This window comes from Cupressus sempervirens, chromosome 2, assembly GCF_028749045.1.
Source record: "Cupressus sempervirens isolate cs-2001-9-10 chromosome 2, ASM2874904v1, whole genome shotgun sequence".
In the NCBI taxonomy this organism is placed as follows: domain Eukaryota; kingdom Viridiplantae; phylum Streptophyta; class Pinopsida; order Cupressales; family Cupressaceae; genus Cupressus; species Cupressus sempervirens.
In genome coordinates this window covers 189,876,635-189,890,711 of record NC_143119.1, presented here as the reverse complement: position 1 = coordinate 189,890,711, position 14,077 = coordinate 189,876,635, and positions in this window count along the sequence as shown.

The window sequence follows — 14,077 nt, the reverse complement described above, 5'->3', positions numbered from 1 at the left end:
ATCATAGACATAATTTACATAAAACTTCACATTGTAGGGAGCTGAAAAACAAGATCCAAGATCTCTTTGACAATGGCATAATTTAAAAATCTAAGCTCTTAGCTACTAAAGATTCTACTCTCAAGAAGGATCAACCTCATGAAACCATGTCTAGTAATGGTTCAAACAAAACTTCTACTTCTTCCAACATACATCCACCTTCTAAATTGTCCAATCTTTCCAACACATATTCACCAAAAGAACTTGCTACTCTCCCAGTTGACTATGTGTACCCTCAAAGGTTGCCTCTAAAGGAAACTCAAGCTAATCTTGACTTAGCTGAAAGCCTCTCCCATAATACTCAAGCTAAAGATCCAAAACCTTCATTCATTGCTACTCCCATTATTTCCACTCCAACTAGCACTTCACTATCTCTTCAAGAGCCTATCATGCAAACTCTGCATCCTACCTTGTCCTTAGAAGTGGATCCATGTCAAGAGGATTTAAAAAAATCTAAAGATCAAGATCAAGAACCCTCACATATCCCTCAAGATGTCATCCCTCCATCTCAAGAACCATGTAGTCCTCCATCTCCCATATCATACCCCTCTACTAGGCAAGATCATGATATTCCTTCCACCATCCCTAAGGAGACTATTAAAGACCAAGAGAAGGATACTTTTCCTCTACTACCTAAGATTCCTTTTGAAGAAAGTCTTCCCTCACTCTCTTGTTCTACCTCACTACATTCACTTCAAAACTATTCTTAAGCTTTAAATACTCCTGTCAAAGGTATTGCTTCTATAATAGTTACTCATAAATCTATTGATGGCTTTGGTCATATTGCTCACTCTAAAGATGCTGATATCCATACTCATGGTCCATTCACATCTTCTAAATCTATCCTTGGTCCCTACCCATCTAAGCTAAAACCTTCAAGTCTTTCATCCATATTGGTACCTTATGTTCCTCTATCTCCTACTTCCACTCTTATCTCATTAAAAATTCCTCCTACCCTACCCCAAGATCAACAAAGATACACATACTTGAACTCTTCACATCCAACTTTCCATCTAAACCAGTCACATTGGCCTCATTCATCCACAAGTCCCAAGTCCTTTGGAAGAAATTTGGATGATCAACTCAAACACAAGTGCATGAATCCATCCTCAAAAGTTCACTATGTCTCCTCTAATCAACATGTGAATGTCAAGAAGAAAAAAACAAAAAAGAGACCACAAAGGTCCACAATTCAAAGAGCTCAACCAAAGAAAGTATGGGTTCTTAAATCTGTTATTGAAGAAATGCATTCCAAAGCATCTAATGAAAAATCAAAAGCTATATGGATTTCCAAGTCTCTTTTGAAGGACTTGAATATTGAAAACAAATCAAAGTTGAAATTTAAGCTTCCAAAGGCTTCCACTCCATATTCTTCCCAACATCTTCCTAAAAAGGTTTCAAAACCTTCTACTCCACCCCTCTCCAAAATGTCTTTGCTACCTCATATATCTAAGCCTCAATCTATTTCATCCATATTTCCTCCATCATTCCACTACCCTTCAAGGTGTGTGTCAATGTTGATCTTTCCTAATATCTCATCCACCCTCATGAGATCCTCTAAATCTTATGCCTTCTTGCCATCCTTGCTTGTTTTAGTCTTCCAAAATCAACAACCTTATCCTCCATCTACCTCTTATTTTCCTATCATTTCCCTTCCATTACCTTATCAACATCTTTGAGTGTACCTTGCTATGGATTTGGATGATCATAACTTATATTTCTTATAGGCATGCTATATAACTTGAGAAAGGCTTGAATTCTTTCCAAAAACTCTAAAAATTCAAAAAATAAAGAAGAAAAATAAAAAAATGTGCTTTGGTGAAAACCTAGAAACAAGCACCCTAGTAGCAAAAGTAAAGAAAAATAAATTTGTCCTATGGTGAAAACCACTTCTTGTGGCACTTTGGATAAGTACCATGATGAAAACCTAGTAAACAGGTGTCATGCATAATTATTCCATCCATGACATCCTATCATGATCTTTCTTATCCTTTAGATGTCCTCATTCCTAAAGTCATTCACTCATAACCTCTATAACAAACTTTTCTATCCTATTCAGTTAACCCTTTGGTCTTGATCAATGAAAGAAAGAAGAAAACTCAGTTCTTAGCAATCTCTTGACATGGTCATTTTCTTGGATTACTTATATGATACCCTTCATTACACCATGAGCTTATATTGTTAAATTCTTTTCCCTAGCTTGGGTAATCTTGTGAAGGCTTTCCTTGAGGGTAATATTCACTGCTTCATACTCCTTGCCTATCCATCTCCACTTATCCACCAGCTTGATACTACATATTGTCCTGCACCTTGCTAGACACTGGAACAAAATCAAGGTAATCCTTCTTGAGAGCTAGTAATCTCTGACAAAGTTCTAAAAAAAAAATTAAAAAATTAAAAGAATCCTAAAAATTAGAAAAAGTCCTAAAAAAATTGTTACCTAGGTGAAAACCTAGCAATAGCACCTTGGTAACACCAAAAAAAAGTGAAAAAATTCAAAAAAATTCAAAAAAAAAATACAAAAAAAAAAAAAAAAAGTGCCATTGGTGAAAACTTGGAAATAGGCATCATGGTAGCAAAAAAAGAGAATCCTGCCAAGAAGGTGAAAACCTAGTAAATAGGTGCCTCTTGTTCCCAATGTTCCATCTTGCAGTGCATCTTTTGGCTTTTTGTACAGTGGCTTTCCTGCTTTTCCTACTTTCACTCATGTATCCATGGATTGAGTTTTGTCACAGCTTGAGGGCATTCCCCTTTAGTGTCACTATTTTTGAGATTCTCCTCATAGAATCTCCTTCATGATAGTCACCAGTTGTCCTCACTGCATTTTCCTACTGTCATTAGTGTCATTATTTTTGAGATTCTCCTCATAGAATCTCCTTCGCGATAGTCACCAGTGATCCTCACTATGTCTGCCTACTATCGCTAGTGTCACTATTTTTGAGATTCTCCTCATAGAATCTCCCTCGCAAAAGTCACCAGTGATCCTCACTGCATTTTCCTACTATCGCTAGTGTCACTCTTTTCAAGATTCTCCTCATAGAATCTATTTTGCGATAGTCACCAGTTGTTTTTAGCTGTGTCTGCCTACTATTGCTTGGGTCACATCTCTAGATTCCTTTATGGAAGATCTCTCTTGCGTTAGTCACTAGTCCTCCTGGCTATGTTTGTCTACTATCGCTTAGTCCACTTTAGGTTCTTCATCATGAAGATTCCTCTTTGACCTTAATCACCAGTCATTCTGACTGCGTTTGCCTATTGTTGTCACCTTACTGAAGAGATTTCTTTCAAACATGTACTAGAAACTGACACCTAACATCAATCCCATGCCAAATAATGAACTCAAAATGACATACTTGTTTGGATATGTTGAGCATTTTCTTTGTTTTCTTTTTCTTTCTTTATCATATCTCCTCGAGCAACTCAATGATGTCATCTTTGACTAGAGAAGTAATGATTGGGGGCATTATCTTTTCTTTGCTTTCTGTTTATGGTTTAGTTCTAATAAGTTGATATATTCTTATAAAAGGGGTCTCCACTAGAAGAGCCTCCATCTTGTATTGGATGGTTGTGTGTACCTCAACTCCTCTTATATGAATATGCCAATAATATTGGTTCTTCTCCTTGTTTGTTGGAGTGAACTCTTCATGCTATAGTAAATAATGATACTCATCCTGCTAAGTGAATGTATGGGTCATTGTGAGTATATCTAGCACACTTCTATCTTAGGTTATGAATGCAAGGGTCCTTGCGGATAGAATAAATACTGAATACTTAGCATAAGATAGATCTCCCATGTGTTTGGTGTGTCTGTCATGCAAGCAACATTCTGGTCATCCTAGCATTTATGCTTTGATGCATATGTTAACTTGCTATATTAAAAGGGACAAATTTTTTGGTCATTCGGGCTTCTTGTGCCTCAAATGCTTACATTTAATCCTGACAAACCTATAATGTATTTTCTATTCATATTCCCATGATTGCAATGTCAGTGGGAATTGTATAACGTGCGAGCTTGTTCTATGTCCAGTGATGATAAATTGTTGAGGCTCTATAACCAGACCTAGGGTTGCATTTAATATAGTCTTGCATTGCATACTTCACTTGCATGAGCATGCGATTCAATTGCAAATTTACTTTCACCTTCTGTGATGAAGGATTGTTGATCTCTTCAAAGTATCATGTTTCTTAATGACTGCACAAATGATCGATCAATCACCCTCTTAGCTATTTTGGCTACTTTGAATCTATTTTGGGATCAAATTCAAAATTTGACACACTTAAGTTGCTCAAAAATGTATTTTAAAATTTTGGGGATAGACGCGATTGAACGCTTGTGCAGCCCAAATCTTTATGATACTTTTTGATTTTTGGAATCTTTTCAACTCACAATCCTTCATGTTTTCAAAATTTATTTTTAAAGAAGTCAACTCAAGTCAACTATGGTCAAATCTAGTCAACTTTTGGTCAAACTTGGTCTTCTAGACCTCAAAACCATGCTGAATTAACTTTGAATCTTCTTCTGACTTCTTCTACATTCTATTGAATCTCTAATTTCTTTTACTACTTTATATCACATTTCTAGTGTGTCATCTTTCAATTTTGCTCCTGAGGGGACAGGATGATTACATCATTGAATACTTTTTGCTCGCGGCATCTCATTCCCATCTTATGTCCTCATCATTTAGGGCATCTCACCACTAGGGGCATCTTATTTCCTCTTTTTGGAATCTTTTTCATCTTGTCATCATTTGATTACAGGTATCAGGACAATATAAATTTAGACTCCTGAGGATCAAGCCTCATTCTGGGGATGATTCTATGTCTCATAATTTGATTTTGTTATCTGTTATTATTCTCAATTTTCTAGGTGTTCTATCTGGATCCTTAAATATTAAGTTCCATTCTAGAGACAATCTTTTAAATGCTTTCAATCTCAAGTATCTAGGTTTTCTATCTGGATCCTTAAAGATTAAGCTCCATTCTAGAGACAATCTTATAAATGCTTTCAATCTTAGGTATCTAGGTGTTCTATCTAGATCCTTAAAGATTAAGCTTCATTCTGGAGATAATCTTTTAAATGCTTTCAATCTCAGGTATCTAGGTGTTCTATCTAGATCCTTAAAGATTAAGCTCCATTTTGGAGATAATCTTTTAAATGCTTTCAATCTCAGGTATCTAGGTGTTCTATCTGGATCCTTAAATATTAAGCTTCATTTTGGAGACTATCTTGTAAATGCTTTCAATTTCAAGTATCTAGGTGTTCTATCTAGATCCTTAAAGATTAAGCTTCGTTCTAGAGATAATCTTTTAAATGCTTTCAATCTCAGGTATATGGGTGTTCTATCTAGATATTTAAAGATTAAACTCCATTCTGGAGACAATCTTTTAAATGCTTTCGTTCTTAGGTATCTAGGTGTTCTATCTAGATCCTTAAAGATTAAGCTCCATTATGGGAGATAATCTTTTAAATACTTTCAATCTCAGGTATCTAGACATTCTATCTAGATCCTTAAGGGTTAAGTTCCATTTTGGAGATGATCTTTTAAATGCTATTGCTCTTAGGTATCTAGACGTTTTGTCTAGATCCTTAAAGGTTAAGCTTCATTCTGGAGATAATCTTTTAAATGCTATCAATTTTAGGTATCTAGACATTCTGTTTGGATTCTTAAAGGTTGAGCTCCATTCTGGAGATAATCTTTTAAATGCTATCAATTTTAGGTATCTAGATGTTCTATCTGGATCCTTAAAGGTTAAGCTCCATTCTAGAGATGATCTTTTAAAAGCTATTGCTCTTGGGTATCTAGATGTTTTGTTTGGATCCTTAAAGGTTAAACTTTGTTCTGAAGGAAACCTTTAAAATGCTTATCAATTTTGGGTATCTAGGTATTCTACTTGGATTCCTTGGGATTAAGCTCTATTCTAGAGATAGTCTTTAAAAGCTTATCAATTGGTCTCAATATCATCAACTTTGGAACCAATCTCATCTTCACATCATGCTTTCTAATTTTCTTTGAATCAAATGTGCTGCTCACACATTCATTCAAAGAGGGGCAACATGTAATAGCCCAAAATTGGCCCATTGCTATGATCACCGATTCTAGTCTATTCTGATCAATCTTAAGTCCTATTTCATTAGGCAAATTCTTATTCTACTACTCACTACTTGACTTAATTGTCAGATGCAAAAAACCCTAATTTGCATTCATCATACTTATAATCTAATCCCTATAGTACACACTTATATTAGTCACTTCAAAACCTATTGATTAATATTTAATTTAATTATTAATTATTTATACTTTGATTAAATTAAATTATACCTTAAGGCTAATGTACTAAGGAATTAAATTTATTTAATTTAATAAATATGCTTATTTTGATTAATTAAACAAAGTTATTTAATTAAATAGGAAGTCATCCTTAATTAATTAAATGAAATTATTTAATTAAATTAAAAAGGCATTTATGAGCTATATCTCACTTATTAAATTAAATAATCTCTTCAAAATTCTCTTTTCAGTTCTAAATGGAAACTCTAAGTGAACTCTCTCTCGAATTGGAAACAATATAGTTAACTTGCTCTCACACTTATGACAAGTTGAGTCAATTGCTCATCACACTCAAATCAGAAATAGTTCACTTCACCTGCATAAGGAAGTTTCCATCTTGACTAAATCTTTTCTTCAATCCTAACCATCTATCTAAGTTGATCTCACCCATTAATGGATTCCAAGAATTCTATTTAAGGAACTCCTAATTCCTTATTACAAAAGGTTGAATTTTGATGCTATCGAATCTCTGCTAAATTACTCACTCACTTTGCTCAAGCTTTCATTGCATTCTAGCTTTCTTTAATATCATCTAGGTTAATACTATGCATACATGTAGATTAAATGTTATTTTCTAATTTATAGATTAAATTTCATTTCATCTTAATTTCATTTAAATCTTTCATTCTTAGAAGGTCTTGTTTCCTACACCTCAAATCTGAGGATATTAATTAGGCAAAATCCTTCTAGATAGAAGGCAACAAGTCTCTCTCTTAGACCTCTTGGATAAATAACTTAATGTTTATTCCAAGATGACTCTATAGGAAATGATCATGTTGAAGTGTTTGTGAGGTTCATAGGGACAACACCCACTTTGGCTTGGGCTCCACAATCCTAAGGCTTATGGAGCCCAAGCCAAAGCACATGCCTGCTATAGCACGTGGGTTCTTTTAGAATTTAAAATATTCATTTTGTGTGTCATTTTTTTGGCACCATAGCTTGGTACACTTACCCTTGTACTAATTGCTTCCTTCTATTTTTTGATTGCAACATTCTTCTCTATCATTAGGGTTCTTGCATAATCCATGATAGATCTATCCCTTCTTTATGCTATACCATTCTGTTGAGGTTTACTAAGGGCTAATACTTGTCTTTTGATTCCTCTTTCAATGTAGAATTCATTAAATTCATTAGAAATGAATTCACCTCCTCTTTCTAACCTTAAACATTTCAATTTCTTTCTAGTTTATTTCTCAACTCTAACTAGATACCATTTGAAATTTTGAAAAGCTTTAGATTTGTCCTTTAAATACATTATAGTCATCATTCTAGAATAATCATCAACAAATAAAATGAAATAATTATATCCATTGTAGCTCTCTATGTCAATGGGACCACAAAGGTCTATGTGAACCAACTCCAAGACTTCTTCTAAATGATAGTTCTTGCTTTTGAAACTTGTCTTTTCCATCTTTCCAATTTGACAATTTTTGCACATGCCCATATCAAGTTTCCTCGAATTAGAAATATATCTCACTCTTTTATTTTTTCTTATCTTGATTAGGTTATCAAAATTCACATGACACAACCTTTTATACCATAACCAACTTTCTTATACTTGGTCAATGAAACATGACCTTTCACTTAGATATAGGTAGAATAAGTTATCTTTTATTTGATTACCAAACCCAACTAGATTTCCTTTCCCATCTAGTAGCTTGGCCTTCCTATTCATGAATTCTACCTTGAATCCAATGTTATTCAATTTTCCCACTCTCAATAAATTATGCTTCAGTCCTTCAATCCAATAAGCATTGTCACATCTAAGTTCATTGGTTAGTGAAATACATCATTTTCCTTTTATACAACAAGGTTCATTATTTTCAAATCTAACACTTTCTCCATCATAGTGTTCCATGTGTTCAAAATTTTTTTTTCACCAGCAATATGATGAGAATAACCACTATCAATAATCTATGTATCATTTTTTCTAACATGAGAAATAAGTTTCATCTTATCATCTGATTCATTTGATTCATCTTCTACAAAAATATAGACCATTTCATCATCATCACTACTATCAAAATATTTAGCCATAAAACATGACTTCTTACCTTTATCCTTGTAGTTTTTGAAATCATTTTTGCATTTGTACTTACTACTCTTCTTTTCTTCTTTGTCTTCTCTATTTGGACACCTTATAGCAATGTGGCCAACTTCTTCACAAAAAAAGCAAATTAGAGGAATTTTACCTTTGCACTTTCCTTTGCCTTTAGCATATCTTCTTGCAATCAAGACTTCAATGAATTCAAGACACTATTAGAACTATATTCTTCTTCACTCTTAAATTATTTTCCTTTAGATTTTGCAGCTTTCTTCTTGAGTGACAACTTGTCTTGAAATGAAAATTCAAGGTTGCTAGAGCTAGGAACATAATTGTCAAAATTATCTAAATCAAATGATGTCAATCTTCCCATGAGTGCATCCATATTTATCTTATTATTGGGATCACATTTCATCTATTGAATTGTTGACACTCTAATTGCACAAATAGAAAGAATATTTCTAAGTACCTTGCTTACCATTGTTAGATCATCAATTTTCCCTCTAGAGGCTCTGATTGCACTTATGCTTGCTTTGATTTGTTCAACATATTTTGCAATGTTTTCATCTTCACTCATCTTCATTTGATTAAATTGGCCTCTTAGGCTTTCTACTTTATCTCTCCTCATATTATCATCACCTCCATAGATATTATTCATCTTGACCCACATTTCATGAGTAGATTCACAATATTTGATCTCATCAAATTCAACATAATTCAGAGTAGATGCAATGTCAATCATCATAATGTTATGATTCTTCTTTTTAGTAATTTCTTCCATTGTCCAAGTTCTAGTATGAGCCTTGTACTTGGTGTTCAAATATTTTATACCTAAATCATTGATGGTTACCAAATATAGCTTCATAAGTTCTTTCCATGCCTCAAAGTTATCTTTGTTCAACTTGGGAATTTCTCTTCTATAAGGTATCTTTATCTTTAGCTTAGGTCCTTGAAACATTCTCTACAAGAACCAAAAAGATATGATATATTGTTGGAAATATAAGAGGAGTAATTGAGAGGGGAGGGGTGAATTAGTTACTACAAAAATAAATCTTATATCCTTTAGATGTCAATTCAAATAAAACCATAAACTTTACTATTGTTACTCAGTCAACACTAACAATCAACTATAACTTAGTTAACACAAAGGAACTTAGTTAACACTAACAATCTATTGTAACTTGGCAAGCATTGAAATAACTCGATAAATACTAAGCATGGAGATATGGAGATATTAAGATATTAAGTGTGATTAACTTTAATTAACTTAGTTGCATACATATGAAAGAAATAACATGAACACAAGTGACACCAAGATTTAATATGGAAAGCCAATTTGGGAAAAACTACCAATTGCAACTAGTTGTTGTTTTTCACTCTTCTGAAGTGAGCCTTGTTAGGATCCATCCCTATTAAAGGATACAAAACACATTGTTATATGTGATGTTGTTAGAGTATTTAATCACCCTATTAGAAGTGGCCTTATTAGAGGTCTTTAGACACTTTAATATAGAAATGCCACCTTATTAGAGAATTTACAAATAGTTGTTAGGCTAACTCTATTAAGAGACTTGATTCACTACTACAATGGTTAGAGAGTAACAATGACTTGACCTAATTATTGATGCAAACTTATCTTTGCTGATTTCAATCATAATTCTGGCTTGAATACTTGATCCTTCTTGATCAAATGTATCATTGCAGCCCAACAAGAATATTCTACTTACCTTCTAATTTGCTTCCTCTAAGAATATTCTTATCTTCCATGTCACTTGCTTTCAATCCTCAACTTGTCCTTATACTTATATCATATACATTGTCAATTTGGATTGAATATAAGTTAAAATAATTAATATTTATCTCCTTAGTTGGCTAGAACCAAAAAAAAATCAATTAAACTCAATATGCCAAAATAAGAAAATCCTTTGCTAGCCAACCCAACTCGATAGGCACTAATTCTGAAATGATTTTCCTATGTTAACCATATGAATTTGATTAACACTACAACTTCATAAACTTCTTTTGGTAAATTAGTGAGCTTGATTAACACTGGTTCCATCCAACTTTCCTTTGTTAACCAAGTGAGCTCGATTAGCACTCAACTTCTATGAACTTTTCTTTGACTCCTGAGTGGGCTTTGGTAGACATTGTCTTCTAAACTCAGTAGACTCTGAAATGCTCGACAGAAACATAAAACTATCTTCATCACTTGAGTGAGCTTGGTAGACACAAAATGACAAAGATATAACATTTTGTGTAATATCAAAGATAATATACAATTGACCAATTATTTTCAACACCTTCATCTCCTTTAACATCAAATTTGTTGGATTTGTTTTATTTTTGTGCATATAACACCTACTTCCAAATATTTTTAAATAACTTAAATCTAGTATATGACCATACCAAAGTTCATAGGGTGTCTTAGTTCTTAATTTTTTCAACTAAGCTTAGTTGAGAATGTAAACAATGATACTAATTACTTCTGTCCAAAATATCTGAGAAACCTCTTTTTCAATCATTAATGTCCATGTACAATCCAAAATTAATTTGTTTCTTCGTTTAGAAATCCCATTTTGGTGTGGTATCCTCAGTGTAGGTAATTGTCTTTTGATACCACTCTTAGCACAAAATTTAGTGAATTCAATAGAAATAAATTCACTACCTCTATCAAATCTTAAACGTTTCAAATATTTGTTAGTTTCTTTCTCAACTCTAGCTTTATACCATTTGAACATATCAAAAGCATGTGATTTCATCTTTGTGAATATAACAACCATCATTCTTGAATAGTCATCAACAAAATATATGAAGTATTTATCACCATAGTAACTATCAACACCTATTGGACCACATAGATCAGTATGCACGAATTCCAAGATATCGTTTGAAGTGTGTTGTCTTACTTGAAAAACTAGACTTTGTCATCTTACCAAGATAACAATCCTTACACATAGTATTCCCTAATTTTTAAAGATTCAATAAGCCTCTTACTCTTTTCCTTCTTCTTATTTCTTCCATGTTCTCAATGTTACTTATTTCTTCCATGTTCTCAATGTCTACATAACACCACCTTTTATGTCATAAACATACATCCTAATTTTAGAAAATAAACATGTCTCATCAATAGGATCAAGATAAAATAAGTTTCCTCTTATTTGCATTCCTATACCAATCATATTGCCTTCATCATCTAAGATCTTGACTTCTTTGCTCTAAAAGTCTAGCTTATGACTTGAGTTATTTAATTGCACAATACTCAAAAGATTGTACTTTAGTCCTTATACCTAATAAGAATCATCACATCTGATCTTGGCATTCAACATTAGTGATCCTTTACCTTTCACCAGACATGGAACATTATTAGCTATCTTAATAGTTCCATCATCATCAATTTCTTCAAATTTGTCAAACTTACTTAGATTACCAATCATGTGACATTAGCATCCATTTTCTATAATCCATGAATCATTCTTTCTAATATGTGAAATAAGATTAGTTTTAATTTCATACCTTTATCCATCAGGATATTCTTTGATTGCAACATAAACTATCTCAACTACTTCTTTGTCATCATCAGAACTAGACTTTGTGTGTTCTTCCTCAACAATGTTGCATGATTTTTTCCTTTGTCTTTTTAGTCCCTATTCTTTTTATACTTGAAATATTTCTTGTTATTTCTATCAATCTTACTTCTATTAGGACATTTAGTAGAAAAGTGACTAGCACCATTACATTTAAATCAAATCAAGGGCAATTTACCTTTCTATTCATCTTTTCCTCTTGACAACATTCTTGCAAGCAATGCTTTAAGTTCATCCTCAAATTCATATTCACTTTCTTCTTTCCTTTCCTTTTCTTTTATTTCTTGGAACCTCCAATGGATAGTGAAGATTTAAAATCATTTACAATTGTGACCATACTATTATCATAATTTCTTGATTCAAATTTAGTCAACTGAGAAACTAAACTATCAATTGTCAATAAATTGCCATTCATAGCTCTCCCTTCTTGAATTGTATAAATTTTGATAGCATAAATAGGTAGAAGAGTCTTGAGAAAATTATTTAAAATTTTAGATTCACTGATAGCACCTCTAGTAGCTTTGATTGCACTCACTTCTTTGATTGGTTTACATATTGTACATCATTCTCACCTTCTTTAATTCTCATGTGATCATACTTTCCTTTGAGACTTTCATCTTTAGCTCTTTGTACATTAACATCTCCTCCATGTACAAGTGTCAATTTGTCCCATATCTTTTTGGAAGTACAATCCTTGATATCATCAAGCTCAACATCATAGAGTGTAGATGCAATCTTAATCATCAAATTATTATGATTCATTTTCTCATGCATTTTCTCCATAGTCAGAGGACTAGAAGGGGTAGTATATTTATCTTCTAACCATTGTGTGACATTATCTCCAATTATGGATAGATGTAGCTTCATTTTATCCTTCCATAATGAGAAATTCTCTTTGTTCATTTTTAGTACCTCTCTCTTCTATATCTTAGATCTATAGCTCAGGTTCCTTTAAACTTATTTCTCCAAGCAATGTCCTACGATACCAATTATTAGATAACTGAGAGGGTGTGTAGTAGTTATGTTCAATTATCTTATAACCCCTTCAAATAATTTTTGTACCAAAAAAATGTTGGGAACTAAAATTAGAATAATTATTATGTTTTCGTTAATGTGAAAGCTTACTGGTAAAATATTTACTAATAGTGTAGAGTTCCATATCAATTGTTTAATGAAGAGGATTTGAAAATAGAGATAGCTAGATGAACTAGTGAAGTTGTTGAGTAAATAGGATTAAGTATGATGAAATTACCATGAGCACTTGACCAGTTAGTGTTTGACAAGATAATGTATTGTTTAATCATTATATGAAGTAAAGAAGTCAGTTGAGTTGATGTATAGAAGAGATGTTTGATGAAAGACAAGAATTTGAGTAAAACATTAAACTTGACTAAGTTCTAGTTTTACAAGTTCAATGAAGGAGATGAAGTGAAAGATTAAGGAACTTAAGAGATAGCTAAGAAGAACAATATTAGTCAAGTGATAGTTATCGCTAAGTGAGATGAAGGAAAATGAAGTAGTGACAAAGCATAGTAAAGATCAAATGAGCCAATGCAAGTTGAGAAATGGAAAAAATAGTAGAGATTGAGATACTCAGTAATGACCAAGCAGAAGAGCACAGTGATGGCTGAGTGTCATCATTTTAATAGTTTGAGGAAGAATTTAGAGTTGAGGCTGGCATAGTTAAATTTTTGGATTGGTCAAAACATATTAAATATAAGGATTGATGAGATGGTGTATTTAATACACGAATTAAGTTTGTTAAGAAATATATGGAAAGGATTCAAAGAGAAGTTTCCAAAAGTTTCAAGAAAGGAGAAGAGGAATAAAACATTGGGAAAATTTGATAAATTTGATCAAGTCTTAAGATCTATGGTGATATTTAAGAAAAAGGAGATCAAAGCTAACTATTTAAGGAGGTGCAAGGGATATGTTAAGTTGGTTTCTTTATTGTTGATTGGAAACTTTGTGAAGGACAAGTGAAGAACATAGTAGAAGAGGAAAAGTGGGAATATTGGTGAAGTCTAATTTCTTTAAGGGCTGCCAAGAAAATCAGAGATGCAGAACATGATGAAGTCTAG